The sequence below is a fragment of the Schistocerca nitens genome, chromosome 2 (assembly GCF_023898315.1).
Source record: "Schistocerca nitens isolate TAMUIC-IGC-003100 chromosome 2, iqSchNite1.1, whole genome shotgun sequence".
NCBI lineage: Eukaryota > Metazoa > Arthropoda > Insecta > Orthoptera > Acrididae > Schistocerca > Schistocerca nitens.
The window spans coordinates 1,124,235,978-1,124,255,680 of NC_064615.1; positions in this window are offsets into that span (position 1 = coordinate 1,124,235,978).

Genomic DNA, 19,703 nt, shown 5'->3' on the forward strand with positions numbered 1-19,703 from the left:
TCGAGATACGTTTCTACGGAAAGGATAGGATTTTCTTTTCGGAGGTCGAGTATCTCTTTTCCGATGCATTGTTCCTCCTTTACTGCATCCTTCGCTCCCTCACATTGACGAATTAACACACAATTTGCGTCCATATGAAATTGTCAGGATTCCCTGCATTGTCATTCTAAATCGAGATACGTTTCTCCGGAAACGATAGGATTTTCTTTGGGGTTCCGAGTATCTCCTTTCCGATGCATTATTCCTCCTTTACTGCATCCCTCGCTCCCTCACATCGACGAATTAACACACAATTTGCGTCCATATGAAATACTCTGGATTCCCTGCATTGTCCTTTTAATCGAGATACGTTTCTACGAAAACGATAGGATTTTCTTTGGCGTTCCGAGTATCTCTTTTCCGATGCATTATTCCTCCTTTACTGCATCCCTCGCCCCTCACATTGACGAATTAACACACAATTTGCGTCCATATGAAATACTCTGGATTCCCTGCATTGTCCTTCTAAATCGTGATTCGTTTCTACGGAAACGACAGGATTTTCTTTGGGGTTCCGAGTATCTCTTTTCCGATGCATTATTCCTCCTTTACTGCATCCCTCGCTCCCTCACATTGACGAATTAAAACACAATTTGCGTCCATATGAAATACTCTGGATTCCCTGCATTGTCCTTCTAAATCGAGATAAGTTTCTACGGAAACGATAGGATTTTCTTTGGGGTTCCCAGTATCTCTTTTCCGATGCATTATTCCTCCTTTACTGCATCCCTCGCTCCCTCACATTGACGAATTAACACACAATTTGCGTCTATATGAAATACTCTGGATTCCTTGCATTGTCCTTCTAAATCGAGATACGTTTCTACGGAAACGGTAGGATTTTCCTTGGGGTTCCGAGTATCTCTTTTCCGATGCATTATTCCTCCTTTACTGCATCCCTCGCTCCCTCACATTGACGAATTAACACACAATTTGCGTCCATATGAAATACTCTGGATTCCCTGCATTGTCCTTCAAAATCGAGATACGTTTCTACGGAAACGATAGGATTTTCTTTGGGGTTCCGAGTATCTCTTTTCCGATGCATTATTCCTCCTTTACTGCATCCATCGCTCCCTCACATTGACGAATTAACACACAATTTGCGTCCATATGAAATACTCACGATTCCCTGCATTGTCCTTCTAAATCGAGATACGTTTCTACGGAAACGATAGGATTTTCTTTGGGGTTCCGAGTATCTCTTTTCCGATGCGTTATTGCTCCTTTACTGCATCCCTCGCTCCCTCACATTGACGAATTGTCACACAATTTGCGTCCATATGATATACTCTGGATTCCCTGCATTGTCCTTCTAAATCGAGATACGTTTCTACGGAAACGATAACATTTTCTTTGGGGTTCCGAGTATCTCTTCTCCGATGCATTACTCTTCCTTTACTGCATCCCATGCTCCTTCACATTGACGAATTAACACACAATTTGCGTCCATATGAAATACTCTGGATTCCCTGCATTGTCCTTCTAAATCGAGATACGTTTCTACGGAATCGATAGGATTTTCTTTTGGCAGTCGAGTATCTCTTTTCCGATGCATTATTCCTCCTTTACTGCATCCCTCGCTCCCTCACATTGACGAATTAACACACAATTTGCGTCCATATGAAATACTCTGGATTCCCTGCATTGTCCTTCTAAATCGAGATACGTTTCTACGGAAACGATAGGATTTTCTTTGGGGTTCCGAGTATCTCTTTTCCGATGCATTATTCCTCCTTTGCTGCATCCCTCGCTCCCTCACATTGTCGAATTAACACACAATTTGCGTTCATATGAAATACTCTGGATTCCCTGCATTGTCCTTCTAAATCGAGATACGTTTGTACGGAAACGATAGGATTTTCTTTGGGGTTCCGCGTATCTCTTTTCCGATGCTTTATTCCTCCTTTACTGCATCCCTCGCTCCCTCACATTACCGAATTAACATACAATTTGCGTCCATATAAAATACTCTGGGTTCCCTGCATTATCTTTCTAAAACGAGATACGTTTCTACGGAAACAATAGGATTTTCTATTAGGAGTCGAGTATCTCTTTTCCGATGCATTATTCCTCCTTTACTGCATCCCTCGCTCCCTCACATTGACGAATTAACACACAATTTGCGTCCATATGAAATACTCTGGATTCCCTGCAATGTCCTTCTAAATCGAGATACGTTTCTACGGAAACGGTAGGATTTTCTTTGGGGTTCCGAGTATCTCTTTTCCGATGCATTATTCCTCCTTTACTGCATCCCTCGCTCCCTCACATTGCCGAATTAACAGACAATTTGCGTACATATGAAATACTCACGATTCCCTGCATTGTCCTTCTAAATCGAGATACGTTTCTACGGAAACGATAACATTTTCTTTGGGGTTCCGAGTATCTCTTTTCCGATGCATTATTCTTCCTTTACTGCATCCCATGCTCCTTCACATTGACGAATTAACACACAATTTGCGTCCATATGAAATACTCTGGATTCCCTGCATTGTCCTTCTAAATCGAGATACGTTTCTACGGAAACGATAGGATTTTCTTTGGGGTTCCGAGTATCTCTTTTCGGATGCATTACTCCTCCTTTACTGCATCGCTCGCTCCCTAACATTGACGAATTAACACACAATTTGCGTGCATATGAAATACTCTGGATTCCCTGCATTGTCCTTCTAAATCGAGATACGTTTCTATGGAAACGATAGGATTTTCTTTTGGGAGTCGAGTATCTCTTTTCCGATGCATTATTCCTCCTTTACTGCATCCCTCGCTCCCTCACATTGACGAATTAACACACAATTTGCGTCCGTATGAAATACTCTGGATTCCCTGCATTGTCCTTCTAATTCGAGATATGTTTCTACGGAAACGATAGGATTTTCTTTTGGGTGTCGAGTATCTCTTTTCCGATGCATTATTCCGTCTTTACTGCATCCCTCGCTCCCTCACATTGACGAATTAACACACAATTTGCGTCCATATGAAATACTCTGGATTCCCTGCATTGTCCTTCTAAATCGAGATACGTTTCTCCGGAAACGATAGGATTTGCTTTGGGGTTCCGAGTATCTCTTTTCCGATGCATTATTCCTCCTTTACTGCATCCCTCGCTCCCTCACATTGACGAATTAACACACAATTTGCGTCCATATGAAATAATCTCGATCCACTGCATTGTCCTTCTAAATCGAGATACGTTTCTACGGAAACGATAGGATTTTCTTTGGGGTTCCGAGTATCTCTTTTCCGATGCATTATTCCTCCTTTACTGCATCCCTCGCTCCCTCACATTGACGAATCAACACACAATTTGCGTCCATATGAAATACTCTGGATTCCCTGCATTGTCCTCCTAAATCGAGATACGTTTCTACGGAAACGATAGAATTTTCTTTGGGGTTCCGAGTATCTCTTTTCCGATGCATTATTCCTCCTTTACTGCATCCCTCGCTCCCTCACATTGACGAATTAACACACAATTTGCGTCCATATGAAATACTCAGGATTCCCTGCAGTGTCGTTCTAAATCGAGATACGTTTCTACGGAAACGATAGGATTTTCTTTGGGGTTCCGAGTATCTCTTTTCCGATGCATTATTCCTCCTTTACAGCAACCCTCGCTATCTGACATTGACGAATTAACACACAATTTGCGTCCATATGAATTACTCTGGATTCCCTGCATTGTCCTTCTAAATCGAGATACGTTTCTATGGAAACGATTGGATTTTCTTTGGGGTTCCGAGAATCTCTTTTCCGATGCATTATTCCTCCTTTACTGCATCCCTCGCTCCCTCACATTCACGAATTTACACACAATTTTCGTCCATATGAAATACTGTGGATTCCCTTCATTGTCCTTCTAAATCGAGTTACGTTTCTACGGAAACGATAGGATTTTCTTTGGGGTTCCGAGTATCTCTTTTCCATTGCATTATTCCTCCTTTACAGCATCCCTCGCTCCCTCACATTGACGACTTAACACACAATTTGCGTCCATATGAAATACTCTGGCTTCCCTGCATTGTCCTTCTAAATCAAGATACGTTTCTAAGGAACCGATAGGATTTTCTTTGGGGTTCTGCGTATCTCTCTTCCGATGCATTATTCCTCCTTTACTGCATCCCTCGCTCTCTCACATTGACGAATTAACACACAATTTGCGTCCATATGAAATACTCTGGATTCCCTGCATTGTCCTTCTAAATCGAGATACGTTTCTGCGGAAACGATAGGATTTTCTTTGGGGTTCCGCGTATCTCTTTTCCGATGCATTAATCCTCCTTTACTGCATCCCTCGCTTCCTCACATTGACGAATTAACACACAATTTGCGTCCATATGAAATCCTCTGGATTCCCTGCATTGTCCTTCTAAATCGAGGAACGTTTCTACGGAAACGATAGGATTTGCTTTGGGGTTCCGAGTATCTCTTTTACGATGCATTATTCCTCCTTTACTGCATCCCTCGCTCCCTGACATTGACGAATTAACACACAATTTGCGTCCATATGAAATACTCTGGATTCCCTGCATTGTCCTTCTAAATCGAGGAACGTTTCTACGGAAACGATAGTATTTTCTTTGGGGTTCCGAGTTTCTTTTTTCCGATGCATTATTCCTCCTTTACTGCATCCCTCGCTCCCTCACATTGACGAATTAACACACAATTTGCGTCCATATGAAATACTCTGGATTCCCTGCATTGTCCTTCTAAATCGAGATACGTTTCTACGGAAACGATAGGATTTTCCTTGGGGTTCCGAGTATCTCTTTTCCGATGCATTATTCCTCCTTTACAGCATCCCTCGCTCCCTCACATTGACGAATTAACACACAATTTGCGTCCATATGAAATACTCTGGATTCCCTGCATTGTCCTTCTAAATCAAGATAAGTTTCTAAGGAACCGATAGGATTTTCTTTGGGGTTCTGCGTATCTCTCTTCCGATGCATTATTCCTCCTTTACTGCATCCCTCGCTTCCTCACATTGACGAATTAACACACAATTTGCGTCCATATGAAATCCTCTGGATTCCCTGCATTGTCCTTCTAAATCGAGGAACGTTTCTACGGAAACGATAGGATTTGCTTTGGGGTTCCGAGTATCTCTTTTACGATCCATTATTCCTCCTTTACTGCATCCCTCGCTCCCTGACATTGACGAATTAACACACAATTTGCGTCCATATGTAATACTCTGGATTCCCTGCATTGTCCTTCTAAATCGAGATACGTTTCTACGGAATCGGTAGGATTTTCTTTCGGGTTCCGAGTATCTCTTTTCCGATGCATTATTCCTCCTTCACTGCATCCCTCGCTCCCTCACATTGACGAATTAACACACAATTTGCGTCCATATGAAATACTCTGGATTCCCTGCATTGTCCTTCTAAATCAAGATACGTTTCTACGGAAACGATAGGATTTTCTTTGGGGTTCCGAGTATCTCTCTTCCGATGCATTATTCCTCCTGTACTGCATCCCTCGCTATCTCACATTGACGAATAACACACAATTTGCGTCCATATGAAATACTCTGGATTCCCTGCTTTGTCCTTCTAAATCGAGATACGTTTCTACGGAAACGATAGGATTTTCCTTGGGGTTCCGAGTATCTCTTTTCCGATGCATTATTCCTCCTTTACTGCATCCCTCGCTCCCTCACATTGACGAATTAACACACAATTTGCGTCCATATGAAATACTATGGATTCCCTGCATTGTCCTTCTAAATCGAGATACGTTTCTACGGAAACGATAGGATTTTCCTTGGGGTTCCGAGTATCTCTTTTCCGATGCATTATTCCTCCTTTACAGCATCCCTCGCTCCCTCACATTGACGAATTAACACACAATTTGCGTCCATATGAAATACTCTGGATTCCCTGCATTGTCCTTCTAAATCAAGATACGTTTCTAAGGAACCGATAGGATTTTCTTTGGGGTTCTGCGTATCTCTCTTCCGATGCATTATTCCTCCTTTACTGCATCCCTCGCTCTCTCACATTGACGAATTAACACACAATTTGCGTCCATATGAAATACTCTGGATTCCCTGCATTGTCCTTCTAAATCGAGATACGTTTCTACGGAAACGATAGGATTTTCTTCGGGGTTCCGCGTATCTCTTTTCCGATGCATTATTCCTCCTTTAATGCATCCCTCGCTTCCTCACATTGACGAATTAACACACAATTTGCGTCCATATGAAATCCTCTGGATTCCCTGCATTGTCCTTCTAAGTCGAGGAACGTTTCTACGGAAACGATAGGATTTGCTTTGGGGTTCCGAGTATCTCTTTTACGATGCATTATTCCTCCTTTACTGCATCCCTCGCTCCCTGACATTGACGAATTAACACACAATTTGCGTCCATATGAAATACTCTGGATTCCCTGCATTGTCCTTCTAATTCGAGATACGTTTCTATGGAAACGGTAGGATTTTCCTTGGGGTTCCGAGTATCTCTTTTCCGATGCATTATTCCTCCTTTACTGCATCCCTCGCTCCCTCACATTGACGAATTAACACACAATTTGCGTCCATATGAAATACTCTGGATTCCCTGCATTGTCCTTCTAAATCGAGGTACGTTTCTACGGAAACGGTAGGATTTTCCTTGGGGTTCCGAGTATCTCTTTTCCGATGCATTTTTCCCCCTTTACTGCATCCCTCGCTCCCTCACATTGACGAATTAACACACAATTTGCGTCCATATGAATTACTCTGGATTCCCTGCATTGTCCTCCTAAATCGAGATACGTTTCTACGGAAACGATAGAATTTTCTTTGGGGTTCCGAGTATCTCTTTTCCGATGCATTATTCCTCCTTTACTGCATCCCTCGCTCCATCACATTGACGAATTAACACACAATTTGCGTCCATATGAAATACTATGGATTCCCTGCATTGTCCTTCTAAATCGAGATACGTTTCTACGGAAACGATAGGATTTTCCTTGGGGTTCCGAGTATCTCTTTTCCGATGCATTATTCCTCCTTTACAGCATCCCTCGCTCCCTCACATTGACGAATTAACACACAATTTGCGTCCATATGAAATACTCTGGATTCCCTGCATTGTCCTTCTAAATCAAGATACGTTTCTAAGGAACCGATAGGATTTTCTTTGGGGTTCTGCGTATCTCTCTTCCGATGCATTATTCCTCCTTTACTGCATCCCTCGCTCTCTCACATTGACGAATTAACACACAATTTGCGTCCATATGAAATACTCTGGATTCCCTGCATTGTCCTTCTAAATCGAGATACGTTTCTACGGAAACGATAGGATTTTCTTCGGGGTTCCGCGTATCTCTTTTCCGATGCATTATTCCTCCTTTAATGCATCCCTCGCTTCCTCACATTGACGAATTAACACACAATTTGCGTCCATATGAAATCCTCTGGATTCCCTGCATTGTCCTTCTAAGTCGAGGAACGTTTCTACGGAAACGATAGGATTTGCTTTGGGGTTCCGAGTATCTCTTTTACGATGCATTATTCCTCCTTTACTGCATCCCTCGCTCCCTGACATTGACGAATTAACACACAATTTGCGTCCATATGAAATACTCTGGATTCCGTGCATTGTCCTTCTAATTCGAGATACGTTTCTATGGAAACGGTAGGATTTTCCTTGGGGTTCCGAGTATCTCTTTTCCGATGCATTATTCCTCCTTTACTGCATCCCTCGCTCCCTCACATTGACGAATTAACACACAATTTGCGTCCATATGAAATACTCTGGATTCCCTGCATTGTCCTTCTAAATCGAGATACGTTTCTACGGAAACGGTAGGATTTTCCTTGGGGTTCCGAGTATCTCTTTTCCGATGCATTATTCCCCCTTTACTGCATCCCTCGCTCCCTCACATAGACGAATTAACACACAATTTGCGTCCATATGAAATACTCTGGATTCCCTGCATTGTCCTCCTAAATCGAGATACGTTTCTACGGAAACGATAGAATTTTCTTTGGGGTTCCGAGTATCTCTTTTCCGATGCATTATTCCTCCTTTACTGCATCCCTCGCTCCATCACATTGACGAATTAACACACAATTTGCGTCCATATGAAATACTCAGGATTCCCTGCATTGTCCTTCTAAATCGAGATACGTTTCTACGGAAACGATAGGATTTTCTTTGGGGTTCCGAGTATCTCTTTTCCGATGCATTATTCCTCCTTTACTGCAACCCTCGCTTACTCACATTGACGAATTAACACACAATTTGCGCCCATATGAAATACTCTGGATTCCCTGCATTGTCCTTCTAAATCGAGATACGTTTCTACGGAAACGATAGGATTTTCTTTGGGGTTCCGAGAATCTCTTTTACGATGCATTATTCCTCCTTTACTGCATCCCTCGCTCCCTCACATTGACGAATTAACACACAATTTGCGTCCATATGAAATACTCTGGATTCCCTGCATTGTCCTTCTAAATCGAGATACGTTTCTACGGAAACGATAGGATTTTCTTTGGGGTTCCGAGAATCTCTTTTCCGATGCATTATTCCTCCTTTACTGCATCCCTCGCTCCCTCACATTGACGAATTAACACACAATTTGCGTCCATATGAAATACTCTGGATTCCCTGCATTGTCCTTCTAAATCGAGATACGTTTCTACGGAAACGATAGGATTTTCTTTGGGGTTCCGAGTATCTCTTTTCCGATGCATTATTCCTCCTTTACTGCATCCCTCGCTCCCTCACATTGACGAATTAACACACAATTTGCGTCCATATGAAATACCCTGGATTCCCTGCATTGTCCTTCTAAATCAAGATACGTTTCTACGGAAACGATAGGATTTTCTTTGGGGTTCCGAGTATCTCTCTTCCGATGCATTATTCCTCCTTTACTGCATCCCTCGCTCCCTCACATTGACGAATAACACACAATTTGCGTCCATATGAAATACTCTGGATTCCCTGCATTGTCCTTCTGATTCGATATACGTTTCTACGGAAACGATAGGATTTTCTTTGGGGTTCCGCGTATCTCTTTTCCGATGCATTATTCCTCCTTTACTGCATCCCTCGCTTCCTCACATTGACGAATTAACACACAATTTGCGTCCATATGAAATACTCTGGATTCCCTGCATTGTCCTTCTAAATCGAGGAACGTTTCTACGGAAACGATAGGATTTGCTTTGGGGTTCCGAGTATCTCTTTTACGATGCATTATTCCTCCTTTACTGCATCCCTCGCTCCCTCACATTGACGAATTAACACACAATTTGCGTCCATATGAAATACTCTGGATTCCCTGCATTGTCCTTGTAAATCGAGATACGTTTCTACGGAAACGATAGGATTTTGTTTGGGGTTCCGAGTATCTCTTTTCCGATGCATTATTCCTCCTTTACTGCATCCCTCGCTCCCTCACATTGACGAATTAACACACAATTTGCGTCCATATGAAATACTCTGGATTCCCAGCATTGTCCTTCTAAATCGGGATTCGTTTCTACGGAAACGACAGGATTTTCTTTGGGGTTCCGAGTATCTCTTTTCCGATGCATTATTCCTCCTTTACTGCATCCCTCGCTCCCTCACATTGACGAATTAAAACACAATTTGCGTCCATATGAAATACTCTGCATTCCCTGCATTGTCCTTCTAAATCGAGATAAGTTTCCACGGAAACGATAGGATTTTCTTTGGGGTTCCCAGTATTTCTTTTCCGATGCATTATTCCTCCTTTACTGCATCCCTCGCTCCCTCACATTGACGAATTAACACACAATTTGCGTCTATATGAAATACTCTGGATTCAATGCATTGTCCTTCTAAATCGAGATACGTTTCTACGGAAACGGTAGGATTTTCTTTGGGGTTCCGAGTATCTCTTTTCCGATGCATTATTCCTCCTTTACTGCATCCCTCGCTCCCTCACATTGACGAATTAACACACAATTTGCGTCCATATGAAATACTCTGGATTCCCTGCATTGTCCTTGAAAATCGAGATACGTTTCTACGGAAACGATAGGATTTTCTTTGGGGTTCCGAGTATCTCTTTTTCGATGCATTATTCCTCCTTTACTGCATCCCTCGCTCCCTCACATTGACGAATTAACACACAATTTGCGTCCACATGATAAACTATGGATTCCCTGCATTGTCCTTCTAAATCGAGGAACGTTTCTACGGAAACGATAGGATTTGCTTTGGGGTTCCGAATATCTCTTTTACGATGCATTATTCCTCCTTTACTGCATCCCTCGCTCCCTCACATTGAAGAATTAACACACAATTTGCGTCTATATGAAGTACTCTGGATTCCCTGCATTGTCCTTCTAAATCGAGATACGTTTCTACGGAAACGGTAGGATTTTCCTTGGGGTTCCGAGTATCTCTTTTCCGATGCATTATTCCTCCTTTACTGCATCCCTCGCTCCCTCACATTGACGAATTAACACACAATTTGCGTCCATATGAAATACTCTGGATTCCCTGCATTGTCCTTGAAAATCGAGATACGTTTCTACGGAAACGATAGGATTTTCTTTGGGGTTCCGAGTATCTCTTTTCCGATGCATTATTCCTCCTTTACTGCATCCCTCGCTCCCTCACATTGACGAATTAACACACAATTTGCGTCCATATGATATACTCTGGATTCCCTGCATTTTCCTTCTAAATCGAGATACGTTTCTACGGAAACGATAGGATTTTCTTTGGGGTTCCGAGTATCTCTTTTCCGATGCATTATTCCTCCTTTACTGCATCCCTCGCTCCCTCACACTGACGAATTAACACACAATTTGCGTCCATATGAAATACTCTGGATTCCCTGCATTGTCCTCCTAAATCAAGATACGTTTCTGCGGAAACGATAGAATTTTCTTTGGGGTTCCGAGTATCTCTTTTCCGATGCATTATTCCTCCTTTACTGCATCCCTCGCTCCCTCACATTGACGAATTAACACACAATTTGCGTCCATATGAAATACTCTGGATTCCCTGCATTGTCCTTCTAAATCGAGATACGTTTCTACGGAAACGATAGGATTTTCTTTGGGGTTCCGAGTATCTCTTTTCCGATGCATTATTCCTCCTTTAATGCATCCCTCGCTTCCTCACATTGACGAATTAACACACAATTTGCGTCCATATGAAATCCTCTGGATTCCCTGCATTGTCCTTCTAAGTCGAGGAACGTTTCTACGGAAACGATAGGATTTGCTTTGGGGTTCCGAGTATCTCTTTTACGATGCATTATTCCTCCTTTACTGCATCCCTCGCTCCCTGACATTGACGAATTAACACACAATTTGCGTCCATATGAAATACTCTGGATTCCCTGCATTGTCCTTCTAATTCGAGATACGTTTCTATGGAAACGGTAGGATTTTCCTTGGGGTTCCGAGTATCTCTTTTCCGATGCATTATTCCTCCTTTACTGCATCCCTCGCTCCCTCACATTGACGAATTAACACACAATTTGCGTCCATATGAAATACTCTGGATTCCCTGCATTGTCCTTCTAAATCGAGATACGTTTCTACGGAAACGGTAGGATTTTCCTTGGGGTTCCGAGTATCTCTTTTCCGATGCATTATTCCCCCTTTACTGCATCCCTCGCTCCCTCACATTCACGAATTAACACACAATTTGCGTCCATATGAAATACTCTGGATTCCCTGCATTGTCTTCCTAAATCGAGATACGTTTCTACGGAAACGATAGAATTTTCTTTGGGGTTCCGAGTATCTCTTTTCCGATGCATTATTCCTAGTTTACTGCATCCCTCGCTCCATCACATTGACGAATTAACACACAATTTGCGTCCATATGAAATACTCAGGATTCCCTGCATTGTCCTTCTAAATCGAGATACGTTTCTACGGAAACGATAGGATTTCTTTGGGGTTCCGAGTATCTCTTTTCCGATGCATTATTCCTCCTTTACTGCAACCCTCGCTAACTCACATTGACGAATTAACACACAACTTGCGCCCATATGAAATACTCTGGATTCCCTGCATTGTCCTTCTAAATCGAGATACGTTTCTACGGAAACGATAGGATTTTCTTTGGGGTTCCGAGAATCTCTTTTCCGATGCATTATTCCTCCTTTACTGCATCCCTCGCTCCCTCACATTGACGAATTAACACACAATTTGCGTCCATATGAAATACTCTGGATTCCCTGCATTGTCCATCTAAATCAAGATACGTTTCTACGGAAACGATAGGATTTTCTTTGGGGTTCCGAGTATCTCTCTTCCGATGCATTATTCCTCCTTTACTGCATCCCTCGCTCCCTCACATTGACGAATAACACACAATTTGCGTCCATATGAAATACTCTGGATTCCCTGCATTGTCCTTCTGATTCGAGATACGTTTCTACGGAAACGATAGGATTTTCTTTGGGGTTCCGCGTATCTCTTTTCCGATGCACTATTCCTCCTTTACTGCATCCCTCGCTTCCTCACATTGACGAATTAACACACAATTTGCGTCCATATGAAATACTCTGGATTCCCTGCATTGTCCTTCTAAATCGAGGAACGTTTCTACGGAAACGATAGGATTTGCTTTGGGGTTCCGAGTATCTCTTTTACGATGCATTATTCCTCCTTTACTGCATCCCTCGCTCCCTCACATTGACGAATTAACACACAATTTGCGTCCATATGAAATACTCTGGATTCCCTGCATTGTCCTTGTAAATCGAGATACGTTTCTACGGAAACGATAGGATTTTGTTTGGGGTTCCGAGTATCTCTTTTCCGATGCATTATTCCTCCTTTACTGCATCCCTCGCTCCCTCACATTGACGAATTAACACACAATTTGCGTCCATATGAAATACTCTGGATTCCCAGCATTGTCCTTCTAAATCGGGATTCGTTTCTACGGAAACGACAGGATTTTCTTTGGGGTTACGAGTATCTCTTTTCCGATGCATTATTCCTCCTTTACTGCATCCCTCGCTCCCTCACATTGACGAATTAAAACACAATTTGCGTCCATATGAAATACTCTGCATTCCCTGCATTGTCCTTCTAAATCGAGATAAGTTTCTACTGAAACGATAGGATTTTCTTTGGGGTTCCCAGTATCTCTTTTCCGATGCATTATTCCTCCTCTACTGCATCCCTCGCTCCCTCACATTGACGAATTAACACACAATTTGCGTCTATATGAAATACTCTGGATTCCCTGCATTGTCCTTCTAAATCGAGATACGTTTCTACGGAAACGGTAGGATTTTCTTTGGGGTTCCGAGTATCTCTTTTCCGATGCATTATTCCTCCTTTACTGCATCCCTCGCTCCCTCACATTGACGAATTAACACACAATTTGCGTCCATATGAAATACTCTGGATTCCCTGCATTGTCCTTGAAAATCGAGATACGTTTCTACGGAAACGATAGGATTTTCTTTGGGGTTCCGAGTATCTCTTTTTCGATGCATTATTCCTCCTTTACTGCATCCCTCGCTCCCTCACATTGACGAATTAACACACAATTTGCGTCCACATGATATACTATGGATTCCCTGCATTGTCCTTCTAAATCGAGGAACGTTTCTACGGAAACGATAGGATTTGCTTTGGGGTTCCGAATATCTCTTTTACGATGCATTATTCCTCCTTTACTGCATCCCTCGCTCCCTCACATTAAAGAATTAACACACAATTTGCGTCTATATGAAATACTCTGGATTCCCTGCATTGTCCTTCTAAATCGAGATACGTTTCTACGGAAACGGTAGGATTTTCCTTGGGGTTCCGAGTATCTCTTTTCCGATGCATTATTCCTCCTTAACTGCATCCCTCGCTCCCTCACATTGACGAATTAACACACAATTTGCGTCCATATGAAATACTCTGGATTCCCTGCATTGTCCTTGAAAATCGAGATACGTTTCTACGGAAACGATAGGATTTTCTTTGGGGTTCCGAGTATCTCTTTTCCGATGCATTATTCCTCCTTTACTGCATCCCTCGCTCCCTCACATTGACGAATTAACACACAATTTGCGTCCATATGATATACTCTGGATTCCCTGCATTTTCCTTCTAAATCGAGATACGTTTCTACGGAAACGATAGGATTTTCTTTGGGGTTCCGAGTATCTCTTTTCCGATGCATTATTCCTCCTTTACTGCATCCCTCGCTCCCTCACACTGACGAATTAACACACAATTTGCGTCCATATGAAATACTCTGGATTCCCTGCATTGTCCTCCTAAATCAAGATACGTTTCTGCGGAAACGATAGAATTTTCTTTGGGGTTCCGAGTATCTCTTTTCCGATGCATTATTCCTCCTTTACTGCATCCCTCGCTCCCTCACAATGACGAATTAACACACAATTTGCGTCCATATGAAATACTCTGGATTCCCTGCATTGTCCTTCTAAATCGAGATACGTTTCTACGGAAACGATAGGATTTTCTTTGGGGTTCCGAGTATCTCTTTTCCGATGCATTATTCCCCCTTTACTGCAACCCTCACTAACTCACATTGACGAATTAACACACAATTTGCGTCCATATGAAATACTCTGGATTCCCTGCATTGTCCTTCTAAATCGAGATATGTTTCTACGGAAACGATAGGATTTTCTTTGGGGTTCCGAGAATCTCTTTTCCGATGCATTATTCCTCCTTTACTGCATCCCTCGCTCCCTCACATTGTCGAATTAACACACAATTTGCGTCCATATGAAATACTCTGGATTCCCTGCATTGTCCATCTAAATCAAGATACGTTTCTACGGAAACGATAGGATTTTCTTTGGGGTTCCGAGTATCTCTCTTCCGATGCATTATTCCTCCTTTACTGCACCCCTCGCTCCCTCACATTGACGAATAACACACAATTTGCGTCCATATGAAATACTCTGGATTCCCTGCATTGTCCTTCTGATTCGAGATACGTTTCTACGGCAACGATAGGATTTTCTTTGGGGTTCCGCGTATCTCTTTTCCGATGCATTATTCCTCCTTTACTGCATCCCTCGCTTCCTCACATTGACGAATTAACACACAATTTGCGTCCATATGAAATACTCTGGATTCCCTGCATTGTCCTTCTAAATCGAGGAACGTTTCTACGGAAACGATAGGATTTGCTTTGGGGTTCCGAGTATCTCTTTTACGATGCATTATTCCTCCTTTACTGCATCCCTCGCTCCCTCACATTGACGAATTAACACACAATTTGCGTCCATATGAAATACTCTGGATTCCCTGCATTGTCCTTGTAAATCGAGATACGTTTCTACGGAAACGATAGGATTTTGTTTGGGGTTCCGAGTATCTCTTTTCCGATGCATTATTCCTCCTTTACTGCATCCCTCGCTCCCTCACATTGACGAATTAACACACAATTTGCGTCCATATGAAATACTCTGGATTCCCAGCATTGTCCTTCTAAATCGGGATTCGTTTCTACGGAAACGACAGGATTTTCTTTGGGGTTACGAGTATCTCTTTTCCGATGCATTATTCCTCCTTTACTGCATCCCTCGCTCCCTCACATTGACGAATTAAAACACAATTTGCGTCCATATGAAATACTCTGCATTCCCTGCATTGTCCTTCTAAATCGAGATAAGTTTCTACGGAAACGATAGGATTTTCTTTGGGGTTCCCAGTATCTCTTTTCCGATGCATTATTCCTCCTCTACTGCATCCCTCGCTCCCTCACATTGACGAATTAACACACAATTTGCGTCTATATGAAATACTCTGGATTCCCTGCATTGTCCTTCTAAATCGAGATACGTTTCTACGGAAACGGTAGGATTTTCTTTGGGGTTCCGAGTATCTCTTTTCCGATGCATTATTCCTCCTTTACTGCATCCCTCGCTCCCTCAAATTGACGAATTAACACACAATTTGCGTCCATATGAAATACTCTGGATTCCCTGCATTGTCCTTGAAAATCAAGATACGTTTCTACGGAAACGATAGGATTTTCTTTGGGGTTCCGAGTATCTCATTTTCGATGCATTATTCCTCCTTTACTGCATCCCTCGCTCCCTCACATTGACGAATTAACACACAATTTGCGTCCACATGATATACTATGGATTCCCTGCATTGTCCTTCTAAATCGAGGAACGTTTCTACGGAAACGATAGGATTTGCTTTGGGGTTCCGAAAATCTCTTTTACGATGCATTATTCCTCCTTTACTGCATCCCTCGCTCCCTCACATTGAAGAATTAACACACAATTTGCGTCTATATGAAATACTCTGGATTCTCTGCATTGTCCTTCTAAATCGAGATACGTTTCTACGGAAACCGTAGGATTTTCCTTGGGGTTCCGAGTATCTCTTTTCCGATGCATTATTCCTCCTTTACTGCATCCCTCGCTCCCTCACATTGACGAATTAACACACAATTTGCGTCCATATGAAATACTCTGGATTCCCTGCATTGTCCTTGAAAATCGAGATACGTTTCTACGGAAACGATAGGATTTTCTTTGGGGTTCCGAGTATCTCTTTTCCGATGCATTATTCCTCCTTTACTGCATCCCTCGCTCCCTCACATTGACGAATTAACACACAATTTGCGTCCATATGATATACTCTGGATTCCCTGCATTTTCCTTCTAAATCGAGATATGTTTCTACGGAAACGATAGGATTTTCTTTGGGGTTCCGAGAATCTCTTTTCCGATGCATTATTCCTCCTTTACTGCATCCCTCGCTCCCTCACATTGTCGAATTAACACACAATTTGCGTCCATATGAAATACTCTGGATTCCCTGCATTGTCCTTCTAAATCGAGATACGTTTCTACGGAAACGATAGGATTTTCTTTGGGGTTCCGAGTATCTCTTTTCCGATGCATTATTCCTCCTTTACTGCATCCCTCGCTCCCTCACATTGACGAATTAACACACAATTTGCGTCCATATGAAATACTCTGGATTCCCTGCATTGTCCTTGTAAATCGGGGTATGTTTCTACGGAAACGATAGGATTTTGTTTGGGGTTCCGAGTATCTCTTTTCCGATGCATTATTCCTCCTTTACTGCATCCCTCGCTCCCTCACATTGACGAATTAACACACAATTTGCGTCCATATGAAATACTCTGGATTCCCTGCATTGTCCTTCTAAATCAGGATTCGTTTCTACGGAAACGACAGGATTTTCTTTGGGGTTCCGAGTATCTCTTTTCCGATGCATTATTCCTCCTTTACTGCATCCCTCGCTCCCTCACATTGCCGAATTAACACACAAATTGCGTCCATATGAAATACTCTGGGTTCCCTGCATTATCATTCTAAATCGTGATACGTTTCTACGGAAACGATAGGATTTTCTTTTGCGAGTCGAGTATCTCTTTTCCGATGCATTATTCCTCCTTTACTGCATCCCTCGCTCCCTCACATTGACGAATTAAAACACAATTTGCGTCCATATGAAATACTCTGGATTCCCCGCATTGTCCTTCTAAATCGAGATAAGTTTCTACGGAAACGATAGGATTTTCTTTGGGGTTCCCAGTATCTCTTTTCCGATGCATTATTCCTCCTTTACTGCATCCCTCGCTCCCTCACATTGACGAATTAACACACAATTTGCGTCCATATGAAATACTCTGGATTCCCTGCATTGACCTTCTTAATCAAGATACGTTTCTACGGAAACGATAGGATTTTCTTTGGGGTTCCGAGTATCTCTTTTCCGATGCATTATTCCTCCTTTACTGCATCCCTCGCTCCCTCACATTGACGAATTACCACACAATATGCGTCCATATGAAATACTCTGGATTCCCTGCATTGTCCTTCTAAATCGAGATACGTTTCTACGGAAACGATAGGATTTTCTTTAGGGTTCCGAGTATCTCTTTTCCGATGCATTATTCCTCCTTTACTGCATCCCTCGCTCCCTCACATTGACGAATTAACACACAATTTGCGTCAATATGAAATACTCTGGATTCCCTGCATTGTCCTTCTAAATCGAGATACGTTTCTACGGAAACGATAGGATTTTCTTTGGGGTTCCGAGTATCTCTTTTCCGATGCATTATTCCTCCTTTACTGCATCCCTCGCTCCCTCACATTGACGAATTAACACACAATTTGCGTCCATATGAAATTATCTGGATTCCCTGCATTGTCCTTCTAAATCGGGATTCGTTTCTACGGAAACGATAGGATTTTCTTTGGGGTTCCGAGTATCTCTTTTCCGATGCATTATTCCTCCTTTACTGCATCCATCGCTCCCTCACATTGACGAATTAACACACATTTTGCGTCCATATGAAATACTCTGGATTCCCTGCATTGTCCTTCTAAATCGAGATACGTTTCTATGGAAACGATAGGATTTTCTTTGGGGTCCCGAGTATCTCTTTTCCGATGCATTATTCCTCCTTTACTGCATCCCTCGCTCCCTCACATTGACAAATTAACACACAATTTGCGTCCATATGAAATACTCTCGACTCCCTGCATTGTCCTTGTAAATCGAGATACGTTTCTACGTAAACGATAGGATTTTCTTTGGGGTTCCGAGTATCTCTTTTCCGACGCATTATTCCTCCTTTACTGCATCCCTCGCTCCCTCACATTGACGAATTAACACACAATTTGCGTCCATATGATATACTCTGGATTCCCTGCATTGTCCTTCTAAATCGAGATACGTTTCTACGGAAACAATAGGATTTTCTTTGGTGTTCCCAGTATCTCTTTTCCGATGCATTATTCCTCCTTTACTGCATCCCTCACTCCCTCACATTGACGAATTAACACACAATTTGCGTCCATATGAAATACTCTGGATTCCCTGCATTGTCCACCTATATCGAGATACGTTTCTACGGAAACGATAGGATTTTCGTTGGGGTTCCGAGTATCTCTTTTCCGATGCATTATTCCTCCTTTACTGCATCCCTCGCTCCCTCACATTGACGAATTAACACACAATTTGCGTCCATATGAAATACTCTGGATTCCCTGCATTGTCCTTCTAAATCGAGATACGTTTCTACGGAAACGATAGGCATTTCTTTAGGGTTCCGAGTATCTCTTTTCCGATGCATTATTCCTCCTTTACTGCATCCCTCGCTAACTCACATTGACGAATTATCACACAATTTGCGTCCATATGAAATACTCTGGATTAACTGCATTGTCCTTCTAAATCGAGATACGTTTCTACTGAAACGATAGGATTTTCTTTGGGGTTCCGAGTATCTCTTTTCCGATGCATTATTCCTCCTTTACTGCATCCCTCGCTCCCTCACATTGACGAATTAACACACAATTTGCGTCCATATGAAATACTCTGGATTCCCTGCAATGTCCTCCTATATCGAGATACGTTTCTACGGAAACGATAGGATTTTCTTTGGGGTACCGAGTATCTCTTTTCCGATGCATTATTCCTCCTTTACTGCATCCCTCGCTCCCTCACATTGACGAATTAACACACAATTTGCGTCCATATGAAATACTCAGGATTCCCTGCATTGTCCTTCTAAATCGAGATACGTTTCTACTGAAACGATAGGCATTTCTTTGGGGTTCCGAGTATCTCTTTTCCGATGCATTATTCCTCCTTCACTGCATCCCTCGCTCCCTCACATTGTCGAATTAACACACAATTTGCGTCCATATGAAATACTCTGGATTAACTGCATT